Source organism: Desmodus rotundus, chromosome 12 (genome assembly GCF_022682495.2).
Source record: "Desmodus rotundus isolate HL8 chromosome 12, HLdesRot8A.1, whole genome shotgun sequence".
Lineage (NCBI taxonomy): Eukaryota > Metazoa > Chordata > Mammalia > Chiroptera > Phyllostomidae > Desmodus > Desmodus rotundus.
In genome coordinates, this window is record NC_071398.1 from 98,482,051 (window position 1) to 98,496,599 (window position 14,549).

Genomic DNA, 14,549 nt, shown 5'->3' on the forward strand with positions numbered 1-14,549 from the left:
CAATTTCTTCCTTAAATTGTCTTTTCACAACTTGATCTCCCCTTTCTGGGCCTTTGGTTTCCGTAATATCTTGTCCAAGGTCTGGCAAGCAGGGCTGCACCCCCCAGCAGTGGAGCATCATCGTTTCTACGTGGGTTGCACATGTTTAGCCGTGATTTCACCCGAGACCTTTGTGGACGGTGCTGTAGCCCGAGACTGAAGTATCTTGTTGTCCAGAAATATCTCCAGTGCTTCCTATGGACCTTATATTCATTTCCCTGCAAAAACTGTGCAAACCACCTCGCTTTCAAAAGCTGTTGACATTTAAAGATTCTCTATTAATTAGATGTGAGAAATCGTGGCTGTTAAAATGCACTGCTCAGTCCAAGTTTATTTTGACACCAAGCACTTTGTCCAATTAAGTCGCTGGTGTTTTCTCTCCTGATGCATCCTATGTGCTGTGCCTTTTTCATATCGCTGTATTTTTTAAAATGTGTTCCACATGCATGCATAAAGGCTGTAGATTCTTTGATATATGTAAATTTGAATTTCATCCTCTGTTTTCCCTAGTTCCTATACAAGCTAAATATATATGCGCTATATACATTTTATATAGTATATACATTAACTATACTATAAAATATATGTGTATATTATACATAAAACACATATGGCATGTATATATTCATATCTACATCAAAAATTTAACTTAATTCTGTTATAGAGATATAGTCATTTTTGGAGATTTGAAAACAGAAGTAAAAATATAATTAAATTCATCTGAAATATCACTGAGTATATATAATCACTAATAATATGTTTGTATAATATCCCGGTCACACACATGTAGATATGTGTGACATGTATTTATACACACACATACATGTATGTATCTTTTAAGATGTTTCTATTGTGTACATTACTTACACATCTGTTTTTTCCACTTGATGTATCTTATACATTGTTCCAGATAAGTTTTAAGAACTATATTTTATTCTTTCATTTGCTGTCATTTAACCATCCCATTTATTACTGTTGTCTTTAACACTGTAGGTAACATGTTTCTGCAGATACATTTTTACACAGATCCGTAGTTACTTCCTAGGATAAATTAGAAATGGAGTAACTGGGTGGGAGGCCGTGTGCGTTTTTAAGGCTTTTTGACGCACATTGCCGGAACACCTCCGGGACACTGCTGCCGCCCGCACGGCCGCAGTGCGCAGTGGCGCCTCAGTCTCCGAAGCTCTCACCTGGTTTCTATACGTTTCCTACAGCCCTCCAACGGTGGGTTTGAACTCCTAATAAAAATTTTACGTTCCTTGCCCAGGGTGTTGAGAAAGATTAAAGTATACTGTGTGTTCTGTAGATGAAAAGCACTATTAAGACTTATCTGTAATTTTTATTTACATCTTTTATAAATCATATAACCTGCAGAATTTAGTGCCCGAGTCTACTCAGAAGGTCCCAGTAACCAGTCCTGAGCCTCCACTCGCAGAGGGCGCTCCAGCCCCCTGCTGGCTGCCTGTTCCGGCGCCATGGCCTGCTGTGCGCAGAGGGCCTGGTGTGGGGCCGGGGTCTGAGCTGCTCCATCCTCACTCCGGCCTCGTGCGTACTTACTGTGCCACGTGTGATCTCTGGGGACAGTTTTCTCATCCCTCAAATCAGAATAGTGATTTCTGTTCAGAATACTTGAAAGCGTTTCCGTGAGGCTCGTCTGAGATAATGTATCTGAAAGAAGTTTATAAACTGCAGTGTCCTGCTGCCTAACGAGAAGGCAGTTGGGGAAAGTGGAAGGATATTAATACCTAAAACAAGTTTTAGAAATAAGTATTTGAGGCTAGTGGTGTTATTGTCCAATTTTGAACAATTGAAATTTATTTTTATCTGTCAAATTTCTTCTCTCTCAATCACTATTATAGTTCATTTTCCTAATGGAAACAGTAGAGGTCAGGGAACAGGCAGAGAAGGAGGGGAGATGGCAGGAATAGTTCTTGAGACCTAAGCATGTCTAATCATGCATTTAGCAAGTATTAGATCTGAGATTAATGCATTTCTACTCAGCTTAAATGGATTAGCTGGGAGTCTTGAAATTTTATTATTTGGTGGTTTGATTGTAAAAGTACAGTGAACCCATTCGGCTTGTCCGGCTCTTGCCCCCGGGCTCAGAGGTAGGGACTCGGGAAGAAGGAAAGTTCCTCCAGAAGGCAAGTACAGATCTACCATTTTTGTTAAACTATCTTGCTTTTAAGTTTCTGGAATCTTACTAAATGTGCCCAGATCTCTGAAAGGTGATTATTTGTATATTTAGGTATCTGAATAGTTTTCATAATCAAAAAATTTTAAATTTTATATCCAAAGGGAGAATGGCTCCTACAATAATATCGTCACTTCCCCCCCAGCATTTCCAAGGAAAACCTACTAATGGCTTTGAGGCTTTCTCTCGTCTCTCAGAACACACAGAGGGCGAGGCGCACAGCACTAGAACATTCTCAGAGCCAACATTAACGTGCTGAGCACTCCCACAGAAGTGGGCGGAGCCTACTGACGCGGTCTTGCCACATGCTCTGTCTCCGAGACACCGGCATGCACAAGACGAGCTCTCGCTCTTGAGGAGCTCACGATTTGGGGGGACGAGGGGAAGGGGAAGAAGAGGGAAATGTGGTAAACTTTATACTCCCTTGGAGAGATTCAGTGTCCCCATTCCTAAAATGAGCGTGACAATGAGAGCAGCTCCATCATAGGGGTGGTGGTGTGATTAAGTGATTGCTTATGGGGTCAGCCGTTCTTGTGGCCCCAGCTGCTGCTCTTGACTCTGCGCTAAAACAGAGACTTGCCGAGTGCAGGAACACAGAGGAGAGGCTAATCACCCTGTAGGAGGGGCCACCAAAAACAGCAGCATCAGTTACGTCAAAGCTTTTCTGTGCTGTTTTTATCCACTGAGTTTACACACACACAGAGACATGTGCAACATCAAACTTGTTAGCACACTAATGTTAGCATCGATTCCCTACACTTTCCGGAAGATGTTTGAAAGCAGGTCGGGAAACAGTGTCCCATGGTTCACTGTACATCGTAGTGCGTTGTACAATTAGGTGCTTAACAAATGCTTTCCCCCCATTCCAGTTCTGCTTCATGGCCCTCTTCTACGCTGTTTTACTCTCCTTCACTTCCTCTAAGTATCCTTTTGTTCCTCTAGGAAAGAAGGCTATCTGAAAAGAAGAGAGAGAGGGGGAGGGAGAGAAAGATTTCCAGGACCAAGACAGAAAGGGACAGACATCCAAAATGCAGGAGGGAAAAGAGAGACACACCCAAGGCCAAGTGAGAGAAGGAACTAGGGACATCTCTGTTCCTGCCTCTCCCTCCTGCTGTCTCCGTGTCCCCTCTGCCCCTTTGCCAGGGCCCTGCTTAGTCTCTGAGAAGGGCAGTGCTGGTGGAGACCAACCGGGTCTGTCTGCTTTGGAAGACGGGCACGGTGTCAGGAATTCACCGCCCACCTGCCTTCTGGCTTTCCCTCAGCCCCTCAGCAGGTAGCAGAGGACAGGGAGCTCCTACAGCGCAGGGTTGGTTTCTCATGGTCCTTTGCGTTCCCAGGCCTGGCCCACAGAGGCCCTCAGGGACAGATTGCTCAAAAGACTATCCAGATTGATGCAGAGAGCTGTCAAGAAGAGACTGTTCCTGTGTGTTATGGCTAAAGTTGCTTGTACAAATAATACATCTGTAACCTTAAAGACAGATTAGGCTCAAAACAGATCCAAGTTTGGAGAGTTTGCAAGGATAAGTTAATGAGATTAATCCAAGGGATAAAAAAAGGTTTTACACACACACATACACACACACACAGAATTAAACCATTTATGTCACGAAGAAGATATTTTTCTTTTTTTTTTAAAGGTTTATTTATTTTTAGAGAGAGGGAAAGAGAGGGAGAGGAACATTGATGGGAGAGAGAAACATCAATTGGCTGCCTCTCTCATGCCCCTGACCAAGAACCTGGCCTCCAACCCAGGCGTGTGCCCTGACCGGGAATCAAACTGGCAACCTTTCAGTTTGTGGGGACAACCCCCAACCCACTGAGCCACACCAGTCAGGGCTATTCTTGAAATAGTTTAACAGGATTTTAAAAAACTCGTTATTTTTGATGTTTAAAACCTGGCTGAGCAATTTATTGGGTGTTAGAAAGCAGGAGAAGCACACTCATCTTCCATGGAGGAGCTGATGGAACCTGGGAGTTTCTTCAGTGGCTAAACCACGCTTTGAACTTATTTGGTTTTTTTTTTTTTATTGGGGGAAGGATGAAAAAACCCGGATTAGTGTTCTTTTTGTGCAAAGGGTCAGAGAGAAGTGAAACCGTTAATCGGCGACTGCAGAGGGATGGATTAAACACCAAAAGAAACACTGACTTATAAATAAGTATGGGGAATCTGTTTTTCTTAGTAGCTAATATTTGTCATTTATTGAGTACCTGCTTTGTATTAAGTTCTTTTCATAGAAGGAAACAGCCTCAGAGTAAACACACACACAAAACACCCAGACTTGTGCTGCTAGTACGTGATGGAGCCTGGATTCGAACCTGTGTCGCCTGGCCCATGCTCCTTTCAATCTCCTGCTCCTGGGGGCGAGATGGTTCTTTATTTTTTTAGGAGTCATTCTGCATTTTTTGTGGCTATAGAAAGAAGTGAAAACTTTCCTTCCTTTTTGAAAATGGAGTTTCTAAAGCATATGAGTAATACAAATTCTCTTCAGAAACCATAATTAATATTTTGATACTCAATTAGAACTTCTGCAAAATTGTTGTGATTTAATATACAATTACAGGTTTAAATCGCGGGGTGTTTGTACAACAGCTGAGGCCCGGATGTGTTGGGATCCACATTGAACACTAGGTGGCACCCTTCCACCGCTGGCCACATTTCTTTCTGGCAAGAGGTCCTTTACGGACTTGAGTAGTTGCTTGTTACTTTCAGTCACATCCATGGGGCATGTGAGTACCTTTCACCGAGAAAGCACAGCGTACACAGTATCACAGATTATCTCTCATAAAGCCAAAGACACAGACTTCCCCTTCACAAATTAGAAAACTGAAGCCTCAGTGATTTAAAAAAAAAAAATTTAAAAAGCCCTCCTTTGGGATTAAATTTGAAAATGTTTTTTAGAATCTTTTACTCAACCAAAAAATATTCTTTATCTTATTTAAAGAACATCCAAAACAGTAAATTACTAAACTAAACTAACCCACGAATCACATGGCAAAAGTATTCCAAAAGGTGGGAAAGATCACCCTCATTTGGAGCTCCTCAGACGCGGTCTGGTGGTCAGCGCTCCCCCCACCACGTTGGCAGAGGCACATTCAGAGCCCCTGGGGTCTGCACCCCCGGAGGATACTCTGAGATGCTCCGACGCCTTCCTCTCTCACCAGCTTTGTACAGCGTTGTAATGCAGGTTCTAGCCATTGCATTTAGGCGAGGGAAAAAGAGAAGTCCTCCAGATTGGATAGGAAGGGGTAAAACTCTCTCTATTCACAGGTGATATGGGCTTAAATGTAGAAAATTGTAAGGAATCTAAAAAAACCCTTATGACGTGTTCAGCAAGATTGCGGGACATAGGATCAATATAGAAAGATCAATTATATTTCATAGACTACAACGAACAATCTGAAAAGGAAGTTAACAAGTCAGTTCCATTCACAGCAACATGAAAAGAACAAATACTTAGGACTGTTTTTGGCAGAAGTGCAAGACTTACACCGAAAACTGCAGAGCATCGTGGGGTGAGGTTTAAGACCTCGGCACACGGCAGCATCTCATGCTCACGGGCCGAGGAATCAACACTGTGGTGACGGTGGCTACTCTCTCTCTCTGGTGGTGAATAGACTTAGTGCAGCCCCGGGAAAATCCCAGAAGACATTTCTGCAGTAAGTGAGAAGCAGACCCTAAAATTGATATGGGAATGTGAAGGACCCAGAATAGTCAAGACAGTTTTGAAAAAGAACAAAACTGAAGAACTTATGCTTCCTATTTCAAAACTTACAGTAAAGGTACAGTAATCAAGGCGATGTAGTGGGTGGCGTAGGGCCAGATATGCAGATCAGGAGAACGGAACGGAGAGTCCAGAATGAGCCTTGCAAGGTGAGTTGACTCCCCACAGAAATGCCAGTGCCGTACAAAGGGGAAAGAGACGTCCCAGGAAGCGGTGCTGGGACCAGTGGGTGGGTGCCTGCATGCAAAAATACAAATTTAGACCCTGACATAAAAAGTGACTCAAGATGGATTATAGACCTAAATGTACGAGCTAAAACTATGAAGTTCTTAGAAGAAAATACAGACGTGAATTTTTGTGATCTGGGGTCAGGCAAAGCCTCCTTAGTATGACAAGAGCCCCAGCGACCAAAGGCCAGCCTCCCACCCCACACACTCGAGGGATGAAACTGATCTGGAAAAGCAACTTGAGGCAGCAAGTACCTGGATCCCTGTCCTGGCAGGAAGGTAGATATGGCCTATGCAGCTGGGATCCCTGAGACGCTTACTGACCAGGCTGCATGCAGAGGTGTGGGCGGAGCTAAGAGGGGCTGGCAGCGCTGGGAGCTTTTACTCCCCTACACAGCAAAGAGCGCCTATCCTGGAGCTGTGGTCTGTGCGGGAGGGGAGCGACTGACCAGTGTGGTCTGGCAGGGATGGAGTGTGGGGGGCGGGAAACTCATGAGCTGCTGCTTCCCATTGGCCAGACCTGTGGGTAAGTCCAAGGGCAAGAGTGCCCTTGCTGAAGGCAGTGCTGGTGGGTCAGACTCCAGGCAGGTAGAAGAGCAGAGGGAAGGTCGGCGGGGAGAAGCGGAAGATGGCTGGCGCAGTGGCTGCGGGTGAGGTGTGACAAGAGTGGTTCTGATGGAACCAGGGCCTTGACGACAGCTTTTGGGTTAAAAAATAAAACTTACAGATACCATGTATATTGTCATCTTCTGCATTACGAGAATGACGTCCAGCCAGTAATAAAGTCAGTTTTCTAGTTGAACATTAAGTGAACAGTGTATAATTACCTAGGTATTCTCTGGTCTGGCCCCCACAGGGTAGGGCAACAGCAGGTTAACAGGTGTGAGTACGTGAACACAGAGTTCATTCTTGTGTTATTATTGATTGATTGTATTGTTTTCCGCACGAACAACTCTAAGCCTACTGTTGCCCCAACCTGTACCATTAGACCCGGGATCTCTTTTTCAGTTCAGAACCGTTTCTCTTTTTGGAGCATTAAGGTTCAGTTAGTCGGTGACAAGTGGCCCCCGATGGATGACTCTAGTGCTGGAGGTACTTAGTACTTTATCAAGTATGCCTTCTAGGGTGCTAGTCACAGAAGCCATACCTACCCCCAAAGGTAAAACAGATGTCCTCTTTCAGAATCTTTCTGGAAATAGAAGTTAAACAGACATACAGAAGAATGAGTGTTGGGTTTTTGGTTTTTTGGTTCTGAATTTTGGAGAATGGATTCCCGACGTTTTATCAAGACCTGATGCAGGACGTGTGTACTTGCTGCCTTCGGTTTTTATCGTGGTGGTATTTATTTGATTTTTCTTCCTAAGCTCTCAGAACTAGGAAGGGGACTTTGGAGTTTCAGAAGAAATAGATGATACGATTTCTGTCCTCCAGAGGCTCAGCCAGATGGAACCCAGGGTTTCACAGTGGGAACAGCCATCTGGCCGTGGAGAAACACGGGTGTTTGCCGAGCGCTGCTGCGTAACAAGTCAGAAAACGCCCGCCAGTCACCTGACTTATGTGACCTTCGTTTCCTCATCAGTCATGTTCTTTTGATCCCTGAAATTCGGTGAAAATCAAATGCCAAGTACAGAAGTATCAGATGGCTAGGCGGCCTGGGGAGACCTCACGATAATTGCGTTTTCCGTAAGGTGTCTAAAGCAGAGCCCCGCCTGGCTTTCCAGGGGCAGGTGTCCCCTGGCAGGCAGGGCACGCGCTAGTTTTCACGTGGTAACATGCGGGTTTAAGTTTACGGTCGTAAACACAGCGGCAGAAGTCTGAGAGGAAGGCTCCTCCAGGACTCTCAGCCCGAGCTGGAAGAGGTTTCAGGGGCCCTCTCCTCCCTGAAGCGGGAGGTGTGGCCCTGAAATCACTCCACCCGGACTGGGGAGAGGGCTCTGTCCCGGCACTTCTTACCCTCCGTGTTCCAGTTCCTGCAGCACCGACCAGTGTTCTGGGAAAGCCCCTCGGCGATGCCTTCAGTGCCTGCACTGTTATCTCAAGTGACTTTTGAAAGAGAAAATACCATCTTGGAAGTGTGTGGGCTCCACATTGAGCATCATGTTTTCACAAAAGAGAAGACTTTTGGCTTTAAAACTGTACTTTTTTAAAAAGAGAAAAGTGATTGCAACAGTTTTACTTGGTTCTTAAAGAATTTAAGTGCAGTGGGGTAATGAACTGAGTTTAGTAATTGCCCTGCCTTTCCTCTGGATATAACATGTCTGTCGGACTTTGTGAGTGAGAGACGCTAAGCTAGAACTCCACATGAAGCCCCTTTTCCCTCCAGCTCCCCTTCTGCTTGCCTTTCAAGGGGGTTCACGAGGGAGCAATAGCCCTCTGAGAACAATCTGACAGGCTTGAGATCACTTGCGGCCACACCAGAGTCAACATTTGACGCAATCCGATGCATGAGAAATCCTTGATCCTTGAAAGGAGCCCTGGAGGAAGACCATTTGGTAAAGGTTTGATGCAAAGCGAGTTAACGCGTGAAGTCTGGTCCGTGGTAACGGGGAAGTACAAACCTTTTGGTGGTTGTCTTCTCGTTTCCATGTACTACCGCTGCGCATCGAAGCAAAGCACTGGGAATGGCTCTGCGTATTTATTTACCTACTGTGTCAGGTAAGAAATCTTCAATGAGCCACCGTGTCCTCAGGACGTTGGAGGTGACACGGAGTTTGTTCCAGGGAAGCCACCTTTCACTGACCCTCCCTGGGAGCCGCTGGCTCGCCGTGGCAGGGTCTCGCTCTCAGGTTCTGTGGGTCTCTGTCGAGGTGTCACTCTGGGTGGCTGTGCGTGCACAGAGGAGGCCTGGTGAGGCCCGAGAGGCCGGGGGAACTGTCGGCTTCATCCTCTGTCTGTGTAGCTTCTTCCAGAACGCTAGAGTCAACTAACAGCTCCTCCTGGTGCAAATTCTGAAAATCAGGTTTCTGGTTGGTTCAAGACTGTTCTCTGTGATGTGGCACATGAGTCCATTTCCCTGTAACTTCAGCAAGGGAGCACTTTTGCATGGACAAAATGTTTCGTTGCCTGCTGTGAAGGAATTTTTCCTGAAATGTAGCATCCTAGAGTGTAATAGACATTTTCAACGCGTGGACAGAATTCCAAGTCTGACGGGTGTGGCCTGGTTTTCACCGCGGTTGTGTTGCCTCCGAAGCTCTGTTCTAACAGGAAATTGGGTAGAAAGGGCTTCATTTGGGGTTCAGGAGACCCTGCGAACAGAGCAGCACGTGCCTCCCAGAGTCCCTTCTCACCAGTCTTGGGAGAATGGTTTGGAGTGCGGGGCCTGGAATCACACGTCTGGGTCACCTCTTCATAAGCTGTGTCACTTTGGACACTTACTTTTTTTAAACTAACCTGAGCTGTAGCTTCATCATCTTTCAAGGGGAGGTCACGCTACCGTCTCCCTCACCGTGCCGTGTGGGAAACACGTGTGAGGTTCAGAGCCCCATGCGTAGCACACAGCAGGCGCCTGACAGAAGGCCCTGGCTCTTCACTCGTCACTGTGTTGTTCTCGCAATATCGACCTGCCGCGATTTGTTTGCACACTTGGGTTTTATGTGGCCGACCTCCTTCAAGTCGGGGATTGTTCCTCGGAATTTACAGAATGTACCGCAGAGCTGGGCCCCAGGTACACGGCCGATCGCTATCTGGCGAGTGAGTAGGTCGGGCAGGAGCCGAGTGTCTCGTCGTCTGTGGTCTCTCTTCCTGCCCACTGTTTTCGTTGCAGTACAGGCACAGCATGAAACATGTCATCTTTACGTCCGTGAGCGTGCAGCCCAGTGGCAGTGAGTGCACTCCCGTGGTTGTGCCCCCGTCCCCGCCCTCCACACCTACGGCCCTCGAGTCTTGAAACCCGGAGTCTCTATCACCAGTAAACAGAACTCCCACTTCCTTCTCCCCAGGCCCTGGCAACCACCAGTATACTTTCTGTGTCTGTGCTTCTGACCTCTGCAGCGGCCTCCCTCGTGTAAGTGGAATTATGCAGTATGTATCGTTTTGTGCCTGGCTTATTTTATGTGGCAAAAAATGTCCTCAAGGTTCACCCCCGTGGTAGCAGGTGCCAGAATCTCCTTCCTTTTTAAGGCGGAATGATGCTGCATTGTGTGTGTATACCCCATTTGGTTTATTCATTTCCTCCATTAATGGGCACTCGGGTTGCTATTAAGAGGAATGTTACTTAAACATTAGTAACATGCTGATCGTATTTCTCCACTCGGAATGTCCACCAGCTCAGCGACTCACTATTTTCATTTTGTGTTTAAAATGTGAGCGTATCTCTTACCAAGCTGGCAATGTCCTCTTGAGAACACTGTCTTCTCTGGCTCACAGGGCACCTGCGCCTGCCCCCGGCTCTGCCCTTGCGTGGCTTTTGTCCTGGTGCCCGTGGGAGTCACTCTTCTTCAGATGCCTGCAGTTTCGTGGCTCGCAGTCTGTCTGGAGCGTTTCCGTGTTGCATTTTTGCTGCCGTTTCATGCGTTTTGGTCTTTATCTGTCCACTTAGGATGGTTGCCAAGGACCTGAGGGGCAGGATTGTTATCTTGACCTCTGCGTGTGCTCCTTCCTCCTGCCCAGGACCTAGGGCCGGGCCTGGAAGGGCGCTGCTTCTGTCCCCTATCAGTTCAGTCTGTGCAGAGCCTGCTGAAGGTCACCCCAGGGGAAAGGAGCCCACACGGTCAGCATGGTTTAGAGACCTCCTGTTACGTTACTAAAAACAGGGTAAGGGGTAGCGAGTGCCCTGTGGTGCATGTCTCTTCCCCTCCCCCACCACGGATGTAGAGGGTGGGTACCACCTGGAGGGGATGGGCCAGGTAGGAGCTTAGAAAGGACTACGTTGTTTGTTCATTGACTGACTCAACTTATGCTTGTCTGAATGCAAATATATATGTTTTGACTGATGTACCTTAAGAAACTTGTAAATATGATCATGACAAGCGATGGCTAATCACCTTAATCAGTAGATAAACAAAGCAAAGTTTTTATAAAACTGTAAAGTGCTAAAATATAGAAATACATAAACAGTGAGATGCTTTGTAATCTTGCAACAAAAGGTAAAACCGGCTCGTACATGCTGTCCTAAGTGTCGCGCCCACAGCTTCCAACAAGGATTGGTTCCCTCGCCCTGGCCGGTGTAGCTCAGTGGATTGAGCACACGCCTGCAAGCCAGAAGAATTGGTTCTTATGCGAGTCTAAGATTGTAGTGTTGACTGGTGCCGATTTGTGGCAGACTCTGGGTAGGCTCTGTGGGGAACATAAAAATGAATGATCGCTTCAACTCTGTCCTCGGGAGGTTACATTGTAGTGGAAAGATACAACATGTATCTAAACAACCACAAATGTGCTTCGGAAGGCTCAGATGAAGTGCCAGACGTCTTCAGACTGCCGAGAGGTGTCTGTCTTCCAGGAGGCTCATGGAGGATTTTCTCGAGTAGGTGGAATTTGAATGGTGTTTTGACAAGAATAGAATGTACGTGAAGATTTTGAAGGAACTGAGAGCAGGCACTCAAAAGTTTAGCAGAAGTCCCGCGGATCACAAGGTATGTGGTACACAGGATTGATGCAGGTCTGCAGAGTGTTTGAAGGGTTATTTCAGCAGCGTTCAGAACTGAAATGTGGTCCTGTGTTGTTTTGTTCCTGGAAAACCCAGAGAGACCAGACACGACTCACAGTCATTCGGGAGTCGGCCGGTACTCACCTGCGCTCGTAGCCCAGAAGGAGCCCGCCAGTTCTTCCTCAGACAGCGGCGTGCACTTGGCCCCGTCGGGCCCATCCTTGCGAGGGAGTGGCAAGCCGCCTCACCTGGCACAGGCAAAGCCTGTGAAAGCGTAGCTGCTTAGACGGCCCGCCATTTCCTGAGGGGGTGGGCTTTCATTTTGGCAAATTTGTGTGATAAAGATTTTCTTCTCCTTAAAAAAAAAATAGCTTTTGCTCAGTGCACAGAGGATTCGATTAAAGGCGTTTTATTTTGTGTCGGACTTAAACCCTTTGGGATGAGGAAGCGGAGTGGAGAGGCTGAGGCGGTGGGTGGAGTAAGGTGGATGGTGTGGGCAGTGTTACATCGCTGGGGCTGCGGGCCCCCCTTTGCACAGATGGCCCGGGGCCGGGGGTCGCTCCCTGCCGTCCAGGCCTGGGGAGAACTAGGGGGTTCGCACTTTTGCCAAAGTGTACCTGTCCCTTACAGCCTGTGGTGTCGTTCGTTTAAACAGTGGGGAGAGTACTTTGCTAAACTTGTGCTGACTGGCAGAAGACGCCCGAGTGGCGGGAGGCCGTTGGAAGCGCGGAGACAGGAGTGGGAAAATGTAATGGCTCGAACGCCAACGCAGTCCCAGCACATCTGATTTTTTTTAAGTCACCAAGTACTTCATTGATTGGTGGCAATGATAAAACTTCCAAGTGTCCAAAAATACAAGTAAATAGTCAAACAATGTCCACCTGAAGCTCGGTGTGTAGCTCTCACCCTGTGCTGTGGGAGTGGTGGCCCTTGCCGGCTAGAGGACATCGCTACATCCCGGTGAGGGGCGGGGTGGGCTCTTTGTGCTCTGCTTAACTGCAGTAATTTCAGAAGTTGTGCTTCTTTTTCACTTCCTTTTTTTTTTTTTTTTCCAAATGAGAATTTAAAGCAGTGTGACTCTTGGGTCCGCGCAGTCCTGGCCCTGGAGCACCGCGGGCTGCATCCTCACAACCATGTGGATGTGATCGAAGAGCTCACATGTCCATCTGTCTGCTCATGACCTACAGAGCAGTGACTTCCCCTCCCCACCCCCAGCCACTGCTCTGTGTGCGGGAGGGTGGGTCAGCCACCACTGTGAACTAAAACGTCCCTCAGAAACACTGTCCTCCAGCTCTTTGGAGATACAATGCAAATAAATTCAGCATTTATTTCAGTGACTGAGTTGCTTGGCTCCAATAGGGAAGTATTTGGAGGGTGGTGGGCCTCAGAGGAAAGGGGTGCGTGGGTGGAAATAGAGTGTTTTCCAAAGGTTTTCATCTTTTGCAGGTTACAAAATCAGTGTAGTGCGTTTCCATCAGTGTGTTTAGAAACAGTAGTTTATTTTCTTTGTATTGAAACTGTTTCTGGATAGTGTGTTTGTGCAAAATTTGACCCCCTGCCTCAGAGTTAGCGGGTAAGGGTCAGTTTTGTGGTTAGGCTGCCGGGACATGTGAAGTGCCATGGTTCCTGGGTTTTCCATCTGCCTAACGACCCTGCCCTTTGACCTTTGGTTACAAAGTGCCTCGTTGCTTCCGCTTTGGAATATTACGTGTTTATTGTAGTGAAGGCAATAGTTTGAGCAAACCTTTGAGTGAATGGATATTTTGATAGAGATGGTGAAAAATTTAATAATTACCAATATTCAAATTTTATATTAAAAGGGGAGTACTATACTAGAAAACACAGTGAAACCTAAGCTTAAAAAAAGCTATATTCATAAGAATCAATAAGAAAAAAAGAATGAGAAAAAGCTCTTACAAATGGTATCGTATGTTTCATATTTTACTTTTACTTTGTCTTGACTAATAAGCGTTGTTTAAGCATGTCTTTTATGGATGATTGTGGGAAAAATAAAATAGTGTGTTAAAAACTGGCCCTGGCTGGTGTAGCCCAGTGGACTGAGCACCTGCTTGCAAACCAAAGGGTCACTGGTTCAATTCCCAGTCAGGGCACAAGCCTGGGTTGTGGGCCAGGTCCCCAGTAGGGGGTGTGCTAGAGGCTACCTCACACTGATGTTTCTCTCACTCTCTTTCTCCCTCCCTTCCCCCTCTCTAAAAAAATTAAGTTTTTTAAAAAAACTACCTACCTTATAATTTGAGTATAATCATAGACACAATTAGGCATACAACCTCTACTAGAAGAATTTATAAGTGAATTATTAGCCTCCATACACCCTAACCAGAAAATAATCCAGAATTAGCAGCAAGACTCCTAGATTCCTTTTCCCCTCCATCTTCTTTTTGCTATTATAATGAAGGACTTCGGGGGGCTAAGATATATTTAATAATATATGTGATGGGAAATCCTCCTTAATCTGCCTAATGAGGGGGCCACACTTTGACTTATTTTTCTCATTTTCTCCTCTGTGTTAGCTGTCAGAATGCACCTCACACATCTCCAACGACAGGTAACCGCAATGACCAAGGGCCCTGCTCCCGTGCTCTGAAGCCCAGGGCTGCTCTTGCAGGTGGGGTGCAGGGCACACCTCCCGCTGCGGCTCCCAGCCATGGCCTCAGAGGAGCAGGGCTGCCCGGGAGTCGGGGACCCCTCAAGGGCTGAGGGCTGGAGCACTGTCCATGCGTGATCCCACTGAGCCTGCCTCCAAAGGCACAGCAGCCCAGGAG

The 14,549-nt window shown here is 46.7% G+C and overlaps 1 protein-coding gene across 2 annotated transcripts in view; it reads left to right on the plus strand.

Annotated features, from left to right (window-relative positions):
* Positions 1-14,549, plus strand: part of NME7 (NME/NM23 family member 7) — a 98,048-nt gene that overhangs the window by 6,558 nt on the left and 76,941 nt on the right. The window lies entirely within an intron of this gene.